This window comes from Cydia splendana, chromosome 15 (genome assembly GCF_910591565.1).
Source record: "Cydia splendana chromosome 15, ilCydSple1.2, whole genome shotgun sequence".
Lineage (NCBI taxonomy): Eukaryota > Metazoa > Arthropoda > Insecta > Lepidoptera > Tortricidae > Cydia > Cydia splendana.
Window position 1 is genome coordinate 8,010,141 of NC_085974.1, and position 24,110 is coordinate 8,034,250.

General features: G+C 36.8%; 1 protein-coding gene and 1 long non-coding RNA gene across 2 annotated transcripts in view; one reads left to right on the forward strand and one right to left on the reverse strand.

Annotated features, from left to right (window-relative positions):
• Positions 1 to 13,043, reverse strand: part of LOC134797577 (uncharacterized) — a 113,710-nt gene extending 100,667 nt beyond the window's left edge. Inside the window, exon 1 of the long non-coding RNA XR_010145097.1 lies at positions 13,033 to 13,043. This is a non-coding gene — a long non-coding RNA (uncharacterized LOC134797577). The remainder of the gene's footprint in view (positions 1 to 13,032) is intronic.
• The window catches only part of LOC134797531 (probable G-protein coupled receptor CG31760), a 126,281-nt gene that overhangs the window by 22,026 nt on the left and 80,145 nt on the right, over positions 1 to 24,110 (forward strand).

The following is a 24,110-nucleotide window of genomic DNA, read 5'->3' on the forward strand; positions in this document are numbered from 1 at the left end:
AAGCTGGCGCAAGTGATAGGGGAAGCTGGAACATACACCACCGACAAGAGAATATCTCTTAAGTTAATGAAGATGAGTTTCAGACGCTTGAAGTAGGTACTAATTTTGTTCTGTGTTTGAGCACTAACCTCCCGCAACTCGGCCTTCGGCCGCGCGTTTTTAAAAGCCTCTGCGCTTCGGGCCTTCGGCCATAAGCGTAGGTCGGCCTTCGGCATTCGCAATGGCTGTCCATACCACGTTGTACGTAAAACATTGCGGCTGTGTCCCTAAAACAGCCCAACCGCGTTTTTTCCTTAAGTCCGACTCACGCTTGACTGTAGATTTCTAATAGGTTTTCCTGTCATCTAGAGATGAAGAACTATTTTGTGTATTTTTTTCAAAATTTTAGACCCAGTAGTATCGGAGTTAAGGGGGGGGGGGGGGAATGGTCATTTTTTGCCTATTTTCTTAAATAACTTCTAAACTATTTAATATAAAACTATAAAAAATATATATTTGAGATCGTCAAAATAAGCCCTGTCGTTTAATATATAACACGATATGGTTTGCAAAACTTTGTTTTTTAATTTTCTCATTTCCCCCCAAAAAGTGCCCCCTATGTTCAAAATTCTTTTGTTTTCATTACGTGTCCGTCTTTGGGTCACAGACTTACATATGTGTACCAAATTTCAACTTAATTGGTCCAGTAGTTTTGGAGCAAATAGGCTGTGACAGACGGACAGACGGACAGACAGACGCACGAGTGATCCTATAAGGGTTCCGTTTTTTCCTTTTGAGGTACGGAACCCTAAAAACGGATAAAGTTCTCCGCACCTTCTCTATTTTCTCCATTAGACTCCCTAGGGGATGAGGGAGAACATAATTTGGCAACTCATTAAAACCCATAATTTATGGACATGTCAATATAGGTACTTTACTTTCTGAAATAACGTTGTACAGTAACCTCCAATAATATGTTACACAACGAAGGCCGCAAAAATATCTGACACGATCTTATTTGTAGAGCCATAAGAGCGTGTCACATATTTTTGCGGCCTTCGAAGAGTAACATATTAATGCAGGTCAGAGGCATTATCAGAAATTTGTTACTTATAGATTTATTTTTTCAGTAGGTACCTTATCCTAAAGAGGCCTACCTATTATGAAACCGTAGCTCGATCTAAGAAAACTAAATCTTCATTTACACTAAAGAATACATAGCTTCTACAAATAAATGCTATTACACTGCACCGTCTTCCAGTAAACACTCAGTGTTCGAGGAAAAAAGAAGTAAAGAAGTATTTGTTTGTTACATCTACTCAGACCGTGTAAATAAACTACTTATATCACGGAAATTGAATGTCTTCCGTAAGAAAATGGAAAACTCACGGTCAAATCTGCAGAGACGGAGAGAAAATTAAATTACTTCGAGTAGTTGGAATATAAACTAAACAAAAAAGAGGATAAACTGCTAGCTTCGTAGTTAATAAAATCCTCAATCTTTATTACTTTCTATGCAACAAGAAGTTTTTAAAAGTTATTAGCAATATTAAAACATCATTTACTAGTACCCAGCTAAATATGTACTCGTATGTAATAAAAACATTTAAGCATGTTAATTTTTACATATCGATATAACGTGTGATATAAATATAAAGGACTGTATATATTTTATTATGTACTGGTTGCCTCCATTGAATTTCTGCCTATAGAATATGTGTATATTGTATCATATATGCATACAAATTATGCAACACCGCATGCACATAACCTACCATGCGCAAATAAACTAGATAAACGGACTACGGAGTGTTCTACAAAGCTCTTGTTGTGGTATTCCTGTTATGTATCTAAACACTAATAACTTATGTAGTACCTAGTGCACTATGCACCTAAGGTATTACCAATTTGATGCCTAATGGAGTAAAGCCCTGCCATCAAACGTAATCTTTACTGAGCTTTTTCTATTACCTGACACACACGGCGCTGGCAGCGACATCAATGACCGTTTGATCATCAATGCTGACATCCCTGGTAAAATAAAAAGACTTCTTTTAATTTTTTTTTACTATTTTCTTTGTTACACTTGGAGATAAATTAAGTTCTAGAAACTACACTACACTATGTTCAATTTGCAAGATTTCATGGGTGTGATTTTAACCAATCGACATTATACTGATATTTTCATTTTCAAAATCAAATGTACCTATACAGGATGTTTGGTACATCGTTTGCCAAATTAAAACGGCAGATAGGTTGAGTCACTTGCTATCTTCTCATGCGTAGAAAAAAAAATTGGCCATGGTTTTTTTAACTACTGCGCAAGTAAAAATTTGAAATTTACCAAAAACTGGCATAGAGCTGAAAAAAAAACGTGCGCAAAATTAAAAATGTCTAGGCCTGGGAAGATAGCAAATGACTCAACCTATCTGCCGTTTTAATTTGGCAAACGATGTACCAAACACCCTGTATATATGCTAACTGTTTGTCATTACAAACTGGAGATAATTTATTTGATGATGATTATATTGAATGAAATAATATTGTTCTCTTACTTATGAATAATTAAGTTGTACCAAATGTCATAAATTTTCTGTAGGTAATTTCCAAGTAAAATGAGAGTTTCATTAAATTTCGAGAACAACATGAAATATTAATTTGTTCCTGTAAGACTGTTTTGTGGCTTCACACGCCTGATATTAATTATTAATTTGTACCTAAATGATGATATTTACCTATACCTATTACGTCCATCATACTTAATAAAACTACTGTAAACGGTAATGGTAAGAAAAACGGGACAACAGAAGTTAGTCAAATTCGAACAAAAGAAATCTCATCAGAACGAGTACAAAGTTGAATTTGGCTGGCTTCTGCTGCTTGGTTTTTTTTCTTCCCAATCATTTTACACAGGCAAGACTCCGTGATACATAAATGGAATTATCAAACACTCTCTGAACCTGTGTACCTACCTACTACGGCCTGTACACCAATATGATTACGAGAATATTCAGTTATAAGCTGCCGCTACAGTCAAGTCACCTGCAATAATATGTTACACAACGAAGGCCGCAAAAATATCTGACACGAATGTATTTGTAGAGCCATATCTAAAGGGGCCCACTGATTAACAGTCCGCCGGACGGTATCGGCCTGTCAGTTAGAACAAAATTTTGACAGTTCCGAACAACTGACAGACCGATACCGTCCGGCGAACTGTTAATCAGTAGGCCCTTTAAGAGCGTGTCACATATTTTTGCGGCCTTCGAAGAGTAACATATTATTGCAGGTGACTGTACAAAGAATGTAACATCAGGCGGGCCGTATGCTTGTTTGCCACCGACGTGGTATTAAAAAAAACAGACGTACCTAAACGATACATTAAGTAAACGATACCTACGGCTAGTTTTTAGGGTTCCGTACCCAAAGGGTAAAACGGGACCCTATTACTAAGACTCCGCTGTCCGTCCGTCCGTCCGTCCGTCTGTCACCAGGCTGTATCTCACGAACCTTGATAGCTAGACAGTTGAAATTTTCACAGATGATGTGTTTCTGTTGCCGCTATAACAACAAATACTAAAAACAGAATAAAATAAAGATTTAAGTGGGGCTCCCATACAACAAACGTGATTTTTGACCAAAGTTAAGCAACGTCGGGCGGTGTCAGTACTTGCATGGGTGACCGTTTTTTTTGCCGTTTTTTGCATTATGGTACGGAACCCTTCGTGCGCGAGTCCGACTCGCACTTGCCCGGTTTTTTGTCCAAATAGCTCAGCCCAACTATTCCAAAGGGGTGAATGTAGGTATGTCGTATTTCTGCAAGGCGGACAGACTTTATTATCAAAGTTTGTGCCTTGTTTATGGGTGACGGCGAACGGGAAAACACATGCCTAAGTTCCATATTTATTTAGTTCGCCTTCTGGTTTATGGTTACACATCTCATTTGATTTAAGATTGTGTGTTTTTTTTATGCTGCATTTTAATGTTTGGAATGTTAAATCTACCTATTACATTTATTAAAACAAATGTTCACAATATAATTAATTAATGATAATTTTTTAATGATTAATTAGTCACTTTTTAAATATTCATTTATAAAATACATTATCAAAATATATAATAAATTCATGTGGGTTAGGGATAACATAATTTATTTTGCTCGGGGCAAGAGAAACAGTATGAGGATACCCTACAAGTGATTCTCTTGTGTTGACCCTACATGTGTTTCTCTAAACCCATCTAACCTTACATAATAATTATGCGTTTTTTATGTTTGTTTATCTGTATTTAAATTAATCGCAGAAATCGCGAAGCGTCTGGTTGACGTAACTGGTGACTGAAGAGCTGGTGACTGAAGAGCTGGCGGCTACCTCGCACAACGTATCAGCATTGCGATACAGCGAGGAAATGCCGCCAGCATCCTTGGTACAATGCCTCAAGGGCCTATTTTAGATTTAAGCTAGTTATTAATTTCGTTTAGTAGTACCACTGTATATATATTGTATGTAAATAAATGTTTTAAATTTTAAATTAATCACATATTATACTATAATATCTGGAAGACCGAGCTTTGCTCGGAAAACAATTATAAAAACTCAAAAATGCGCGTTTTCCCAGAGATAAGACGTAGCTAGATCGATTTTTCGCCCCCTAAAACCCCCATATAGCAAACTTCATTGAAATCGTTAGAGCCGTTTCCGAGATCCCCAAAAAAAATATATAAACAAATATACAAGAATTGCTCGTTTAAAGGTATAAGATTCAAGTAAAGTTTATATGCCTCTAGTGTGTCTTAGGTAAAATATTATTAGTAAGAAACTGGGTTTTGATAAGTGTTGAAAGTATTGCTATAAAATATTGGAAGAGCCATAAGAATCCCGTCATAAAATAAAAATATATACGATAATACTACCGTTCGAACCCTGGAGGCAAATTCTGATTATAATAAGAGGTTATGAGTTTGATCTGGATTTTGTTATGGAAATGATCTGTCACTTTGGACTATCAGGCCAATTCGAACGTACACTGACATGAGAATGATATTTGAATAATTTTATTTAGTTATCTTGCGTCTCGCCCGCGCCAATACATGTACATACAAGTACGAGCCAAATGCACGATATGTGAATCATATCCATATCGTGACCCGATTATTTGATTAGTTTTAGTGTTCTTTACATATAGTCTGTTCGAGAAACGGAAAACGGTAAAAAATAGAGATAATACTCCTAAAAATACGTGTGATACCTCATTAGATTCGTAATGATGTCTAGAAAAATGTATTCGAAGCGTGTATTAGCACACAAAAAATATCAAAAGTTATAAACAAAACGAGGGGGAAAAAAGTAGATATTTTTTATTTCCCTAATATCTCAAAAAGTATTAATATTTAAATAACTAAAATTAATATTATAAAAGAGGAGGATATTTCCAATCAAACATTCTATACTTGCAGAGCTGTGTCTCTATTATTTATACTTTTTATTCAACGCTGAACACAGCCCTCCGTGCCTAATTTTCGGGAAACGCGCGCGGCGTGAAAAAGCGATTACGGAACATTAAATATAATTTTAAAGGTATTAAATATTCATTGAAAAATTAAAAAAAAATATGGTGTATTTAAAACATGTCAATAAATGTAATACTTGTAGGTTGTAGAAATTTATCTTAAAGTTATTTTTTTAACAAGTTAGGCCACATCATGAAGATAAGATAAGATTTTGCCACGACATCCATAACAAATCCAGATCAAATTCATAAACTGTTATATATTTATTTATTTATATATGTCTTTAATGTATGTATTCATATTGTTATATATTTAGTTGTGCTGTTTTTTTTTCCTGTTCTTGCACTTCATTTATTTTTGCTACCCTTATACTTATTTCTTCCCTTCGATAATTTCTACTACCTGAAGGTTGTCTGGAAGAGATCGCTCTTTAGCGATAAGACCGCCTGTTGTTGCTTAGTTTTTTATTTATGTTAATTTGCTGTATTTAATCATGTTTTCATTGTGCACAATAAAGAATATTATTACAATCAGAATATTCCTCCTGAACGTGTTTTGATGGCTACCGAGACGTGCCTAATCGTGAAATACTTTCTCATATCTATAAGAAGACCTCCTCAACTTTTCTTGAAAGAAGTTTTATGAGTTGATTGTTATCCCATTAGGTAAGTGACTTCAGTATCAATATGAATCAATGTAAATGAAAAATAAAGTTCACGCAAGGCAAAGAGGAAAGAGGGAGGGGCACATTTTCTTGGATTCTCGAAGCGATTTTATTTTCATGTTAATTTTTTTAGAATCATTGAACCTCTTTTTAAAGACCTGTCGAATGATGCACCGTTCATTGATTTTTACTAACATTATTTTTCTTAGTTTTAGTTACGTATAATTATGGAGTACCCCCTAGTAAGTAGCGGCTTACAAAATACACCTACATCCCAAATTTCATTAATATGTGACGTCCCACGGTCAAAGGTACCTTATGGCGGGTATGGAGTTATGCATACCCCAGTAATCTACAATAAATAAGCTATCGATAACACAAAAGATCAACCTTCTAGGTTGCGTAGTTACAGAGATATGATTTTTTGAAAATAATGTTGTGAAATTAGCAACTTTACGACAGAGAAGTTTTAAGTTTAGCCGCCTAAAAAACTATGTTCCTGAAGTAAGTTACATAGTTGACTACAAATAATAATACCTTATATATGTGAGATTAAAAAAATATTGCGACTTGTTCTGTAATGCAAATAGAAACTTTTGATATCGACTGATTTATGTGTATACTAGCCAATCTCTTGAAAATAAAGTTTTATTTCATTTTCACGATTGATTGCAATGAGCTCTCAACATTTAAATTCTATCTATTAGAAAACGACACTGACAGACAGTTTAAGCAAAAAACAATACCGATTTAGAGGTGAAAATGTATTTTCTGACTTTTTCATATAAAATCACAAAATAGAATATTTTTACTTTTAATGTGACACACAATCAATTTTTCTGAGCACATATGAAAGAAATTCTGTCATTCAAATGAAATAAATCCTAAAACCCCAACTAAATACTATATTTAACCCCTTATGCCACTTTAAACTTACATAACAATAACAGTATTTGCTCCATACATTTACGAAAAGGTACCTTATGGAAATAAATCTAATAATACATCACTACAAAATATCAATCATATTACAGTTTATCTTTTATGAATAGAAAATATTAATTTACATTAAACTGCCCCAAATTTAATTAGTTCTTCGTCATAATAATCTTAAAAAAGACCAATAATTTGTATGTAATGAAAAGGTACCTTGTGATTAAGTTACATGATGAGGCATGATGATGATGGAACAGTTAGGATAAACTAATAATATTTTGGGGTTAAGATGGTATAAATCGTCTATTTCTTATCAATAATATATTTCGGTTGCTATTGAAGATAAGCGGCATTGAGGTTCAATGACCTCAGATATTCCATAAGGTAATGCGTCGGGTATTGGCATTTTTCAGCAAACCAATGGCTGATTTACTGCATGCGACCAAACCAAATGAAGATTATTCTAGTTAAGAAAGACTTGACGAGAGTAACTTTGGTATAATAGCAGGCTACTTGGATTTGTGATGTCGGTCTATGTACGGTTATAATATTTGCGAGGCGCCCCAACCAGAACTGAAATTATCAAATTAGTTTTGCAGAATGCTAATACAGTTCTCTACCAAACTTCTTTTCCCGTATTGACTAGTTTTTTTGGGAATTTTCAATCTTTTTTCCATAAGGTACCTTTTCTACTAAACTCTGAGACGACATTACTAGGCTTATAACTAACTTATAACAAAAATAAAAACAGGTAAACAAACGTTACGCATTAAGGTTTCAGATCACACAATAAAAAAAAATTGAGCATTTTTTCACCTCTTTACAAAACATTTCATATCTCCGAAACTAGAAACCCTCATAAGGTACCTTTTCCCGTGGAACGTCACATATATGTATAGTTTAGTATAGTTTTCGAGTAAAATAGCTGTGGCATACAGACTGACATGGACATGACGAAACTATAAGATTGCGTTTTTGCCATTATGGCTACGGAACCCTAAAAACGTGTGTATTTAACTATTTACATACAAAACAGCGTTCACGGTATTGGCTAAGTCCATATTTTTAATAAAGAATAGTTTTTCAGCGGTAACTTAAAAACAGGTGTATTCTGAATGTAATACAAAAATACAGATAAGACCTAATATTTTTATTTTAAATATTTGCATTATTTAGTTTATACCTAAAATAAAATTAACTACCCTGGGTATTTAAAAGCGACGCATATTTTCTCACTGTAGGTAACAAACCTAAAATTTATATTATTTCCGGGCCTTTATTCTTTATTCTTTATTCTTTATTCAAACACTATGTATAAGTTTACAGCTCAAGCCAAGGCACTTATACTGTTAATTAGGTACATATATGTTGTCAGTATCAGTCAGTATCATAAAATTAGTAGGTACACTTATTGTATTACACACTTATCTTTATAATTGAACATACATATTATGTATTACTAAGTTACATAGAGATAAAAAAAAGAATCTGATATTAAATAACATAGGTAGAGTTTAAAAAAATCCTGATACTACGTTGTAGGGACGGCCACTTGTCTGCGAATATGTCTGCGTTTTGGACTGTAGCTATGAAGTTATTTAGTAATTCTATTGCTCGGTACGTGGGTGCGTTTGAACCGTGATAAGTGCGAACATTTGGATATGCAAAAAGGTTTCTGGCTCTACGTGCGCTACGCCCTACTGCAGCTATGTAGTTGTCTGGGGTAAAAATACGCATACGCTCCAGAACGGATGGGTTGTCAATACGATTTCTTAAAAGCAGACAATAGTGTAAGGCAAGCGTTTGCTTACGCCTTAGCTCGAGAGACTCTAACCCTACCATTCCCAATACAAAGGATGACGGAAATAAGTATGGGTAGTATCCGTAATACCTTTTGTAAAGATGTCTAGCAAATTTACGTTGGACGCGCTCGACCATTATGGTATATTTTGCTTCCCGAGGGTCCCATGCGATAGAATTGTACTCAAGCTTGCTGCGAACATAGGCATTATAAATAATTATTGCGATTTTAGGGTCACGAAATTCAGAAGTCGTTCTAATAATGAACCCTAAAATTTTGTAGGCACTTTTGCAAATATTTATAATGTGTGAGTGCATGTTTAGCTTAGTGTCGAGTGTTAACCCTAGATCCTTTATTTCTGTTACTCGGTCAAGGGGAATGTTAGTAAGAGTATATGTCTGGAGGATATAATCTACAGACCGGCTAAAACTTATTACTTTGCACTTAGATTCATTTAGGTACAAGCGGTTTGTTTTACTCCAGCTGTCAACCATGTTGATTGTTTGTTGGAGTACCGTACAGTCGGATGGATTTACGACCGGTTGAATTATTTTAAGATCATCCGCATAAAATAGTGATTCCACGCCTGATATATTACTTGGCAGATCATTGACCATGATTAAGAAAAGAGTAGGCCCCAGAGTGCTACCTTGACTAACCCCGGAACGAGTGTAATACCTTTCAGATTGGTAAGAATTTAATTGGACATATTGTGTGCGATTCCTGAGGTAGTCAGAGAAGAAAACAAGAAGTTGAGGGGTGAAACCTAAGGCTGACAGTTTGCATAGGAGAGTATCGTTGTCAACTAAGTCGAAAGCTTTCTTGAAGTCGAAATAAACAACATCAACTTGTCGTGCAGTATCCATTTGGCGCAAAACGCTATCAAAGAAGCAAATGTGGTTGGTAGTAGTGGATCGAGAAGCGCGGAATCCATGCTCTTTTAAGAAGTAATACTCCTAAGTGCCGTATTTTATTATACTATGGAGTGTTACATTAACTCGTAAGCTCTTAATGTATACAAATTGTATCGTAAAAGACGAAAAGCTTGTTCCAGGTTCAATTAAACCTATAAAATAAGAAATAAAACGAAATTTCTTATTTAACTCTTTTAAATCGAGATTATATTAAAATATACGAGTGGTAGTGTGCCCACAAAGCTCTTTAGGACACCATTTTTCGTAATATATGACAATATGTATATTGGGTACTCAAGGTCTAGAGATGCTTAAATAAATACCACTTCTAAACCAATAAATACAGACTAAGAAACTAAGAAGAAACTTGTTGCAAAAAGTCTTATTATTAATTATTTGTTACTTTTTAAATTATTAATCATTCATACAATAATACAATTTTGACAGACGCCTTGAAATCTTCAAATTGCTGCGACACTTTGTACTGTTATGTTATGATCTTATGATATTCTTACTTTCAAATAAACTGTGACCGTCACTTTTGACAGTGACAGATCATATCCATAATAAATCCAGATCAAATTTATAACCGGTTATTAGAGTCAGAATACGCCTCCTGTATAAAAGCTCCCCGTTGACGTTAAATCCCGAGACAACAAACAGACAAGTTAACGTTATCACGTCGGCGAGATAATTGTCGGGATGATTTAAACGTTTCCAAGTTTACCCGCGGAGTGTACGTAAATTTTGAAACCATAACGAAGCCCAGAGAACTTTCTTGTGGCCCTTATTTAAGTCGGACTACTCTAAAGCAAGTCTCGGAACCGGTTTATCTTCATACAAAAAATACCGGTAACATTACGTTCTTGTTCGTTCTTTGGTTTATTATTTCACTTTGAATGGGACAGTCTAATAATACGAAGTTGTTACCTAAATAGATTCAGCCCTACGTAAAGAGTATAAAATAAAATAGAAAAAACGATTCAGCCCTACGTAAAGAGTATAAAATAATTAAAAATATTGGGCTATTTAAGAGATTTAAAAAAAAACCGTTCTGAGCTTCCGAGCCCTGCCGGCGTATTATAGGACATAGGACATTTTTTTTTTTTTTTATTATGGATGGCTTTATCCATCTTTATCCACGTGATAAAATAACTGTCACTTTTTAACACGGTGGGATAGAAAGTGACGGACACCGTTTTATCACGCTGTCACGTAGACAAGAACGACCATCATATCCGTACTGGTCTAAAGCTGCCTGCGATAAAAATCGGAAATAAAACTGATGAGATGTCGATTAGCTTTCTTATTGAAAAATAATCCAGTCGTTAAAAGTTATGTTGTGTAAGTCAGAAATCATTTTTCATAACATGTGACGACCGGTCTAGCCTTGTGGGTTGTGACCCTGCCTGTGAATCCGATGGTCCTGCATGGGTTCGAATCCTGGTACGGCATTTATTTGTGTGGTGAGCACAGATATTTGTACCTGAGTGTTTATCTCTGGGTGTGGGTGTCATTTGTGTCTGGGTGTTTTCTATGTATTTAATCATTTAATTTATATCGTTGTCTAAGTACCCATAACACAAGCCTCCTAGGGCTTACCGTGCGACTTAGTCAATCTGTGTAAGAATGTCCTATAATATTAATTAATTATTTATTTATGTAAACCAGCTTTAATGTACAATCGTGGTAACGTACTCTCATCATAAATTTTCTATTTACTTTCAACAGTAAATAAAGCTAGAGCTACCCTAAGTGAACAAACCCATTCCCGCATATTTCCATAGTGGAATTCACCAAGCAAAACCAACGTCGAGAATGATAAGTTAAAGTTAGATTCAATTAAGTTTTCCAGCATTTAATCAGCTTGATAAAATCAGCATTAAATCGTCTCTATGCGGGCTGGCATGGCGGCTACCAAGATAACAAACCTTTAAATTTGCAGCCCAATTCCAGTTTTAGTTAAGTATTAGAATTGTTTTCAATATGATACTGATCTGTCAGTGTCAAAAGTCATGTTTTTGGTTGAAGTAATGTCATTTTTGACACTGACTGATCAGTAATATATTGGAAACAGATCTAATAACTATAACTCGAATTGGCCTGTTAAACCCTCTTTAGTTTCCTATTTTGTGAATTGTGTTGTGGGACAGTTTTTAAGGTCCAATGAATCTGATTGCGGTCTAAAAGGATTCTGCAGAAAATGTATGGAGGTCCGGGGAATAAAAGGTTATTTTTATGGGCTGTGATGTCCAGTTTGTCCGTGTAAATTGTCGCTTTATAATAGGGTTATCTACTTTGTGGTTTATATATTGTTGTACTAAAAATTATGCCAATCAAGGACATTTATTTAGGACCAATTTATCGGAACCAAGAAATTTCCTACATTTAATACTGAAGTTTATTAATGGGCAACTGTTACAATAAAAAAATAATCTGAGCACAAATTTATTATTCAGTTATTTTTAACTTGCTAAGTTATTTTAAAATAAACAGGAAAAAATTCACAGCTATCTTAATTTTATTAATCACCGCCCGTATTTCGGGTATGCAAATAAGCCAATTTTATACGATGTAAATGGATTTGACTGTTCATTTCGGCTTATACTAAAGCTATACTGAAGTCAGCGCGTCCGATTTCCCAGCAGGCTCGTGTGAAAACCTGATTAATTTCGCTTCGCTAACAGTTACAGCTTACAGCTGACACATGTATGTATGCTTACAGATGTATGTATATCTCTCTTTTCTATGAGGGTGAGTAAACCAATGCCTTGGACGTACCAGTGTAACGAGAACTCAGAAGTTCAGGGCCCATAACGACCATAATGCATAGGATTTTTCTCTGGTTATAGTTAAAGTCAGTTTATCCCATATGTTAGCTTAGTTTTTTTTTTAGTTTTTCTTTATTGTGTTTTTCTCTCAGGTTGCCCTGAAAACTAGCGCCATGGTTAAGTATCTTAGTCATCGGCAAATGTTGAGTAATAAGATGTATTTGTAGGTTACGTTTAAGTTTGACACCAAATAAACTATTTCTATTCTATTCTATAACAACCACACCACACGTACCTAATTTAAAAGCCCTTTTGCATGGTTGGTCTGAGCCATGCAAAACGCTCGTGCTAGGTAAGCTACTAAAATGATTCCCCTGGATCGGATTGGCACTCGATTAGCCACGCTCGGCCAACGCACACCGATTGGGGATTTGCTTCCAATTCGCCGTTGTACCTACGTACAACTACCACAAGTTGATCAAAAATAAAGTTGTGGTCCGCTGCGACTCAAACGAGGATAGGGAAAAGTTCAGCGCAGCGGTTAAGGCTAAAACTGGGAGAATAACAGTAGAGGTTCCCCGCCTACGTAACCCATCGATTAGGATAAATGGAGTTATACCCGAGTACGCCTCAGAAAAAATCGAGGAGGCTATAATAAAACAGAATGCACGGATGCTAGCTGGCATAAAAGACTCTGATAAACACCTCAAATTTATTAGAGCCGTTAATGGACGCAATAACGCAATAAAAAACGCAATTATCCAGGTCAGTCCGGAAGTCTGGAAGAAGGTCGTAGGCCAGAAGTTAAAAATTGGATACCAATGTCTTGTGGCTGTTGATCAATCCCCTGTACTCCAGTGCTACAATTGTATGGGGTTTGGGCACAGAGCATCGGCGTGCATGAATGGACCCACGTGCGGCTTCTGTGCTGGTAACCACAGCACCAAGGGCTGCACCAAGGAAATACCCACATGCTGCAACAACTGCCTCCGGTCAGGTCAGTCACACAGGCACCCAGCATACAGTCAGTCCTGCCCCGAATGGCAGAAGTGGGATCGTATAGCTCGCACGGCTATACGTTACTGCTAAGGGCCTGCCAACGGGAAACAAAAACAGTACTCACAATACTCACCGACACAACTGCCTACAGATCAACCAAGGCCGGGGCAGGAATGCCTATCAAGAAACAGTAGTTGCGCTAGGTGACAAAATTGCCAAGATTGATTTTGCTTTTATTACAGAGCCATATGTCCAGTCAACCACCAAGCAAATGAAATCGCCTCCTGGATTTACCACCTACCAATTTCCACTCCCCGGTCGTCCTGTCCGGGCTGCCCTATGCATTGGAAACAGTTTCATCTCCACCCTCGGAGTCACAAAATTCTCAAACCCCGACCTATGCATAGTGCAGCTGACGGATCGGTCGGGGAAGAAAGTATTTCTAACATCCATATATATAGAGCCGAAGAATGATGCAGAAGACACATTGAAAAGACTAGAAGCATTTCTGTGTGAGACGGCAAGCTCAACACATATTATTGCGGGTGACTTCAACGGGTGGCATAGTTTATGGAACTGTCCCAAAAATAACAATAGAGGGAACGCGGTGGCTGATATGATTATCACTAACGACCTGACTGTTTGTAACACCGGCTCTGAACCCACGTACGAAGTAGTAACAGCAGGAAGACCACGCGTCTCTATCGTAGACCTGACGCTGCTAAAAAGCCAACCACCTTATGGATATCGAGCCCTGAATATTCTCGACTGGAAAGTAGACACCAACATCTGTCCATCCTCTGACCATCATGCCATAACGTTCGCAATGTCCACGGCCCCTCACAAATCTGCCCTATTTAAAAATAAGGCCAAACTCTCGACCTTTCGATATAACACCTCCACGGTTAAGTGGGAAGAATTGGCAGAGGAATTTAAAACTGAATTGAATCCCGAAATTCCTTCTGCAGATCACATAATGGCATGTACACAAGACCAACTTGACGCCGAAATCATTTACATGACAGCTGGAATAATTAAAATCTGTGACGAATTACTCCCCCGTTCGAAAGGCCCTCCTACCCAACCACCATGGTGGTCTGACGATCTTGAAATTAAAAAGAAATTAGTCATTCAGAATCACCACAAACTGAGGAAAGCAGTGCGGCAAAACCTGCCTCTTGATGAAATTCTCAGAGAAAAAAATGAGCTCAGAAAAAGTTACTCAGATGCATGCAAACAAGAATCAACCAGCCAATTCAGAGAATTCTGTCAGAGGCAGGGTAAAGAAGACGTCTGGGCGGTCACCAATCGCCTCATCGGAACTCGCCCATTATCACAACCACCAGCCACTTTAGCTCTCCCTGACGGAACACACACAACTAATAGTACTGACACTGCCAACGCTCTACTCAACTCTTTCTACCCTGATGATAGCAGCACATCCGATACCGTAGAACAGCGCAACCTTAGAATCCAAATGAATAACCCCCCTGACACTCCCAATGAACCCCCCTTCACATATTTTGAAATTATCGAAACTCTCAACACCATAAGTCATAAAAAGGCTCCCGGGCACGATCATCTAACCGCAGACATTTGCCTTCATGTAACCAAACACTATCCCGACACTATCAAAGCAATTATGAACCGCTGCCTCGAATTAAGATACTTCCCAGAGTGCTGGAAGGTTACCACGACAAAGATCATACCCAAGCCTGACAAAAAGGACTACACAAAAACATCTGCATATAGACCAATTGGCCTGGTCAAAGTCTTTGGCAAACTTTTGGAAAAACTGATTATAAATCGGTTGGTATATCATATGCACTTACAAGATCATATAATCAACAGGCAATTTGGTTTCAGGCTGCAAACCTCTACGACAAATGCAATTCACTACGCATTAGATATCATCAACAGGGCCAAAGATAAAAACGAGCTTGTAGTTGCAGTGTCTTTAGACATCAAGGCCGCCTTTGACAACGCCTGGTGGCCAGCGATCTTCAAACGCCTAAAGCACATCAATTGTCCTAAAAATATTTACGAAATCCTCCTCAGTTACCTTACCGACAGATCTGTTGTTCTAGCGTTTGCAGACTGTATTGCAGAAAAAGCCACGTCCAGAGGCTGCATTCAAGGATCTGTCGTCGGTCCTGTCCTCTGGAACCTTATTCTTGATGAGGTCCTTGACATGCCCATGCCAGAAGGCTGCCACATACAGGCATACGCTGATGATATTCTCCTGGTGTGTAGCTCGAAAAGTTATATAGAACTAGAGCATAGAACTAATTCTGCTTTGAAACAAGTTGTTGACTGGGGAAAGGGAGTTAAATTATCATTCGGACATGAAAAGACGAAATTACTTGCATTTGTACCTAGAGCTAAGCAGGCACGAATACACATGGACGGAAACCTTATAGAATTTAGCAACTCATTTAAGTACCTCGGGGTAACAATAGATAGCAGGCGAACATTTATAACACACGTATTAACTAAAATAGAGAAAACAAAAAAGCTTTACTACAAACTTCAACAATATATTAGACCGACGTGGGGTGTCCACCCGGGAAATATCCGAACCATCTTTAAACATGTAGTAGAACCAATCCTAACGTACGCATCCTCAGTGTGGATTAACGCCCTGAAGTACAAGAAAGTCATAAACAAATTATTGTCGTTACAGAGACTATTTGCCATAAAATGCGTCCATGGCTTCAAAACACTCAACACACCATTGTCAATTACGCTCGCCAGGTTAACGCCCCTACCTGCGATTGTGCGTTGCGCTGCAGAGATTGAGTTAGCACGAGTCAGCAGACGCGCTTCCTTCCTGCCTAACGATTTAGAAATCGAATCCCCAGCACCACCGTCTTCTCTGCTACACCCGGCCTTCAGACGTACTATTGAATTCTCATCCATTAACAACCAACAGGAACTGGACGTCGTAACTGAAAACCAAATGGATACACACACATGGCATATTTACACGGATGGAAGCAAAACTGATGGTAAAGTAGGTTCAGCTTTTATCATTGAAAAACCAAACAACCAGCCAATTATTAAAAAGCTGAAATTACACGATTGCTGCTCGGTATTTCAGGCCGAACTACTCGCCATACGAGAAGGACTCCGATATGCGCTACATGACAAAGCTCGTCCACACAACATTTTTGTGTTTTCAGATAGCAAATCGGGCCTTACTGAAATATCTAATCCAAATAGCTACAATCATATAGTTAACGGAATACAAATCTTGCTGCATGGACATGAACAAAACACGAAAGTTGAACTATTTTGGACCAAAGCTCATTGTGGTATTCGTGGTAACGAGCTTGCAGACACTGCAGCGAAAGCTGCCACAAAACTACACCGCGCCCCAGACTATGATAGAATACCGATCAGCCACATAAAATATCAATTAAAATCTGAACTACAAAATGACAGGAAGAACTATTACAACGACCCTAATAATTGCCAATACACAAAAACCCTTTTCCCTACTTACGATGACCTTATGCAATATTTGGAAAAAACCACTTTGACCTTTGCCATAACCCAGTTTTTGAGCAACCACGGATTCCACAAAACCTATTTATATCGATTTAAAATAACACCTGATAATAAATGCCCATGCGATCCGAATTCAGACATCCCGCAAACACTGAACCATTTAATATATAACTGTCCAAGATTTGCTCCAAGACGGCACCACTTATTAATCACTTGTCAAAACCTCAATATAGACCCATTTAACTTACAGGAAATACTAACCAAGGAATCGACCACTGAATGCTTTCATAACTTAATAGAACACATAATTTACAATTTAAAATCTTTTAACGGTACATAAACTCAAATGACATTATAACTCACCTGTAACTTTTCATGTAGGTACACTGTACACACACTTCACACTTTACATTCAAACTATACAAACACTATATCCCGGATCACACAGTAACACACCCGAAAACAACGTGTATACCGATAGCGCCGCGTTTTCGGAAACATAACACTGGACAGGGTGGAGGGTTTTAGTCCGTAGGCAGCTGGAGCAATCCCAGCTGAGTCGGACATGCTGCCAAAACCGGGCTGGCAGTATCCAATGAGGATTACCTCCACCTCTGACAAAAAAAAAAAAAAAAAAATGCCAATCACGCGCAAGTCTGCTACAAGCGTACTCTCTGCAATGTACATAAAAATGCAGAATAGGATTTCCTATGACCGTTCGCTGTGGAGATCCTTGGGGGAGGCCTTTGTCCAGCATTGGACGTCTTTCGGCTGAGATGATAAGGCTACTTTCCTACTAGTAAACCAGCTTCTTTTTTAGAACTTATTCATTCTTTTAAAATTATGGCTTCACTCCAGTGGGACTATTTCGCGAGTATCAAGGTATTAGGAGCTAAATACGACGACTAAAATTGTACGGTTAGTACAAGACAGTGTAATACGGTGATTTCAGCTCTTGTGAAGCGATAGCTGGACTTTACAAGTAGCACATGGACTACCGGCCGTTGACTCCAAAATATTGGTTAAACGCATTTCAAGATTAATTCTCCATTCACTGCACTTTTTGTAATTTCAATTTGAGCATTTACTTTTACCATTACGGAACGTGCGACCGCCTGCCTGCAGTCGGAAATTAAATGACACCTTAAGTGTGGCGTGAAATGGTAATTAACTAAGTGTAGACTGTCAGGGGACCAGTCGGCTGAGCTCATTCCTCTTTCCACTTCCACTGAATCAGATAAATGTTTATGGTTAGCAGTTAATCTTTGAACTAAGTTTTTTTATTCACTGTAACGAATCCGCGTGTGATGCCTCTTTTTTTCCAAAAGATTTTATAAAAAGGCCTATGTCCATATTCAGGGTTAAGTTTTTTTATATAGGAAGGTATAATAACAGATATATATACTGATTTAAATAAATCATTTATTTACAAACAAGATATATACAGTGGTATTACTAAAAGAAATTAATAACTAGCTTAAATCTAAAATAGGCCCTTGAGGCATTGTACCAAGGATGCTGGCGGCATTTCCTCGCTGTATCGCAATGCTGATTTACTTTTGTTTTTTTTTTCATACGAGTAATACTAATAATCATTAAAATGGTTTAATATGGAAACTTAAAATATAAGATTACATTACATTATCTTACATAAGATTACATTGCCACGGGCTACGTTAACCCATTCAGCGCTAATCATGACACGTTGTCGTTTTCCCTCAACGAAGCATTTTTGCTACATACCGGGAAACCCACGCCTATCGGCTACGACGTAGAGCTACGACCGTAGTTCAGCGGTGATATGTTATTTTATGCGCTACGCGTACCGCAGTTACGCGGTAAATGTTTTAAATTTCCTATAAAATGTCTAGATTCCTAGCTATTAAACTTTTAATTAACTCACTGGATTTTCTGTCACTAAAACCAGAATTATTTATAGTAACGTAATAGATGTTTGCTGGTTCGCGATACGCGTAGGTTTGATTTTAATTAGCGCACTGATTCTACACAGCGAACAAATGTGGAGCAAATATTGCAACTCGCGGGACATGATGAATGGGCATCGTTATCAATCTAGTCGACGGCTGACGTTAGGGGTCCGTAGCTAAAATTAAACCATTTGTATTTGTGCTGTGATAGATATTAAAGCGCCTAGTGTTCATTATTAGGCGATGGTGGTGGTTAGTAGTTATTTGTCTTTCCGATTCAAGCAATTTATTTGTTGAGGATGTATTCATCTTGCTTCAAAATGTGTTGGAGCCCGATTTGGATTTTGAAATAGACATCTATTAGATATCTTTTAGACATCACCAAAATACGATAATGATATGTTTAAGATCTAACCTGTCAAATATGTCATTTGCGCGATTCTGGAGATACTCTTGAACGATTTCCTCAGGATATGACTTACGGCTCGATTCGGAAAATGAATTAGATTTCTACTAGACTTCAACAAGTTACGATACGGATAATTTAAAGATATTTGTTAGATAGATATGTCAAATTTGACGTTTCCGCGATTCTGGAGGTCCTCTTGAACGATTTCGACAAGTTATGACAGATATCCAATCACATCTAGTCAATATCTAATGTAGATCTAGTTGATCTCTAAATCGTCTCAAGATGTGATTATCTCGAAATCCGAATAGGCCTGTATGAGATCCAATTCACATCATAGATATCTTACGCTATCTAACGTAAATGTGACATTGGTTGCCCGAATTGCGCTGCAAAAGAGAACTAGTTGATATCTAAACTATAACGTATCTAGAATGGATCTAGTACGTGTCGTCTCTTGTGAATATCTTAAACTTCGAATACGGCAGTTGGTGTGTCGTTTTGGCTTACTCAAACAGATAATTTCATCAATAGTACTAATATTGCGGTACTGCGTTACGCTATTAGGTACATGTGTGTAATTGTATATGTACTAACACTGACATCAAATATTTAAAACTTTCGCGTTATGAACACATATTAACTCACACTATTGACAATAATTTTAACATTATGTGTAGTGGGCTAGTAGTGGGTGGTTTGAAAATGTGATATCTACCCCAAACTTTTTCATGCACTTTTCGTCAGGTAGTTGCACAAATCTCTGTTTTCACATTTTGCTGGGACATCCATCAGTTAGACCACGACCAGTGAAACCTGTGTCGAAACGTCGGTAAATAAAGGTAATAAAATAAATTCGCGATAGACCCGTCTATAAATGTGAGTTATTAACACTGACATTAAAGTTGGTTTGGTTGGTAATATGGTTGATAACTATTGCCGACCCCTCAGCGTATTTATATTTTATAAACTGTTAGAAACTCATTCGAAAATACCTACTTTACTAATACTTGCATATTATTTTCATCCATTTTATTCATGCAACAGCCAAAACACACCAGTTTCACTTACTTAATTTCGCATGCACCAATCAGCGTGACCGATCTTTGATGACGATGATGATGATGCTCTCCTGACCGATTTCGGCCACAGCGACTGCGTGCTCAGGAGTAGGAAATTTATATACCGCGTTATCAGAGTGTAGTTGATCCACTCTCTGATGCGCCCTTAGGTGGCTCACGTACCCTATCTTCTTGCTAAATACTCCCCCGACCGATCTTTATGGTCGTATCAAAATAGGATCTAAACGTAACAAGATGTTAAATCTAAATCAGGCTCTTGTGAATAAAAAGATAAATAACCAGTGATCGTACATTTTCCAGCATTTTTGGTGCAGCAGAGTGCTGTTAACGGAATTGGTATAGATAATTTCAACTGAAATGGTAAATTAAGGTTAATATTAACGTAATTAACGCTAATTAATCATTAGGGTTGAAATTATTTATACCAATTCCGTTAACACCACTCCGCTGCACCAAATCGATTCGCGTGGTGTTAACGGAATTGGTATAGATAATTTCAACTGAAATGGTAAATTAAGGTTAATATCAACGTAATAAACGCTAATTAATCATTAGGGTTGTAATTATTTATACCAATTCCGTTAACAACACTTGGTGCACCAAAAATGCTGGAAAATGTACGATCCCTGTAAATAACTAAAAACCTGCGTGAGTTTAGTTAAGTAGCCGCGAGCAAATACTTAAGCGGCTTCCCTTAGAGGGAGACAAAAGGCCCCGTGAGAAAAATAATCACTTACCGTGGGCGAGTAATGACCCCTTAACTAATGACTTGTTTAGGGACTGGTGGGTTTGGCTAACACGTGTTGCGTGGGCCGGCAGAATATTTTTTATAACTTCTAAGGCTTTATTTATAAATCGAAATATATGCACAAAAACCTATTTATACGTTACAGGGGAAAGCAATTCAATATAGGGTCATTGCGTCAGTTTACCGTCCAGTGCCTGTTTCCGTCCACTTGGCGTAGTTGCTACAAAATTGCGTATAATTTGAATATATCCCTATGTATTCAAGAAATGCGTATAATTTGAATCCATACCTGTATATTCAAATGCAAATATTTGTAGCAACTACGCTAAGTGGACGGAAACAGGCACTGGGCGGGTTTTCAACTATCGGATGACAGTAGGAAGAACGCATGTTACATAACTTTTGGAACCCTCATTACGAACCTGGCTCACACATTTTCAATGTAAAATCAGTTTATTTTTGTTGGATTTGCAATGGAAAACACAAAACTTGGTCACTTTCACATTGGTCATTACTCAACTTGACAGCAATTATGACGTGATGTTTGTATTTGTACCCTATTGTACATCCAGCTTTACGCGCGAGCGACCTTTAGCATGATATTAATTATGGACACCGAAATTACTTACACATTGATTCGGTAGATTACCGCTGAATGGGGTTGCTACAAATTGTTGGCGCTTTGAGCAGTTGAGCGGTTAAGCTTGCCGACCGCTTAAAGGATACAATAGGGATAGGGGTAAGTGGCACGTTATAGTTGTAGCCAATGAAAAACATCATAGGAGATTTTGTATAGTACCTTTAGTAGATATTAGATTAAAGAATCTCATGATACTGTTAACGAAAAGCAAATCTTAAAACATTGTCCAAAGCGGAATTTACGCTTATTAAGTGTTTGTCCCAATTCCAAGAGTGAATTTAATTAAACTACCGATTAACATAATAGTCTTAATTAAAATAACAATATCAAAGTTGAACGTGATTTATAATGCAAATTCTCACTACCATGCTCTCTCCAACGACAAAATTGACGGTCTTTTCCGATGAAATATCCAATATTCTCGGGAACGGCAGAACGACACAACATCAGGAACCGCATTAGGATTTCAGAGCTTGATCTTTATTTGAATTCTTACTTTTCTATACTAAGTAGGTACGTAGCAGTCTAGCTTATAGTAGTATAGCAGTCTATACATAGGTAGTAAGTAGCGAGACGCGCTGGGAATGATGTCAAATAGGTCCGATTTGAACTTTGAGATACGTCAAATATTACGACTAGATACGATATGGATTAGATATGTCAGTGTCAAAAGTGACGTTTCTTCAAACAAAAACGATATGGATTAGATATGTCAATGTCAAAAGTGACGTTTCTTCAAACAAAAACGATATGGATTAGATATGTCAGTGTCAAAAGTGATGTTTCTTCAAACAAAAACGATATGGATTAGATATGTCAGTGTCAAAAGTGACGTTTCTTCAAACAAAAACGATATGGATTAGATGTGTCAGTATCAAAAGTGACGTTTCTTCAAACAAAAACGATATGGATTAGATATGTCAGTGTCAAAAGTGACGTTTCTTCAAACAAAAACGATATGGATTAGATATGTCAGTGTCAAAAGTGACGTTTCTTCAAACAAAAACGATATGGATTAGATATGTTAGTGTTTAAAGTGATGTTTCTTCAAACAAATACGTCACTTTTGACACTGACATATCTAATCCACATCATATCTAGTCGTAACATTTGATGTGTCTTAAAGTTCAAATCGGGCCGAGTGTCAAAATCAGATAAAATAGCGATCATAATTTTTAAAATTCGCATGCTCTACATAGATAAGTAATTATTATTGGTTAGAATATAGATACAACGCTTAAGTATATTAATTAATACTAATGTACCTATACTATTTTGTACTATTTTAATATTTATAATCGTTGTGAAGATGATTTTGATGTTTACGAAGTTTAGTTTAAATAATTTTGATGTCCTGTAAAAATACTTCTGAAATATTCTTTGTACACTTACTTAGACATAACTTTTTATCATGGCATCATTTCTACTAGATTTTAATAAACTTGAAACTGTTTTTGTCATACTCTGGTGAGTTACATATTAATAAAGTTTTTTTTCAATAACGTTCCCAACGATCCACGTCACGGTTCGCAAATATTTGATTTTATTTCGGTACAAACTCTGCAGACCTGCTCCTAAGTTTTGTAATGACTTCCATTTGATACCAATTATGAGACCAACGTTAATAAGAAAAGAATATTAAACGAAATAAAAAGTTAATAGAAATCTAAATTACTGCTTTATTTTCAGACATCGTAAATTATATAGCATTTTTGGTGCAGCGGAGTGGTGTTAACGGAATTGGTAGGGTAAAGGCACCAGTGCTCAGCCATGCACCAGTAGTCAGCCTTTCTTGCCTATTTTTGGCTGTAAATAATAAAGTTTTTCTAATTTTCATGTCAAAAATAGGTAATATTATAGATTGATAAACTATAAATTGAAAAATACCTTAATTTTTAAACGAATACTCTACGATGATCCACAAAAAAAATTCAAAGTAGTGGTGTCTTCTGACATGAAAGGTTAAGAGATATGCGCCATTTTTTTTTGGAATGTCACATGGTATTTTGATAAGACGTTAGCAGCCGAATTGTAATTTATTTTTAAAATAATGTGGACTGCTTCACCTAATTAATACCTAAACTATCTGAAAAACGTAAAAAAATAATATTAATCCATATGGAAGTAACATTTTTATGGCGGCTGACTATTGGAAACTATTTTTTTGTATAAAATCCAATAGTGAGCCTCCCATGGCTGACTACTGGGTTTGAAGCAGTA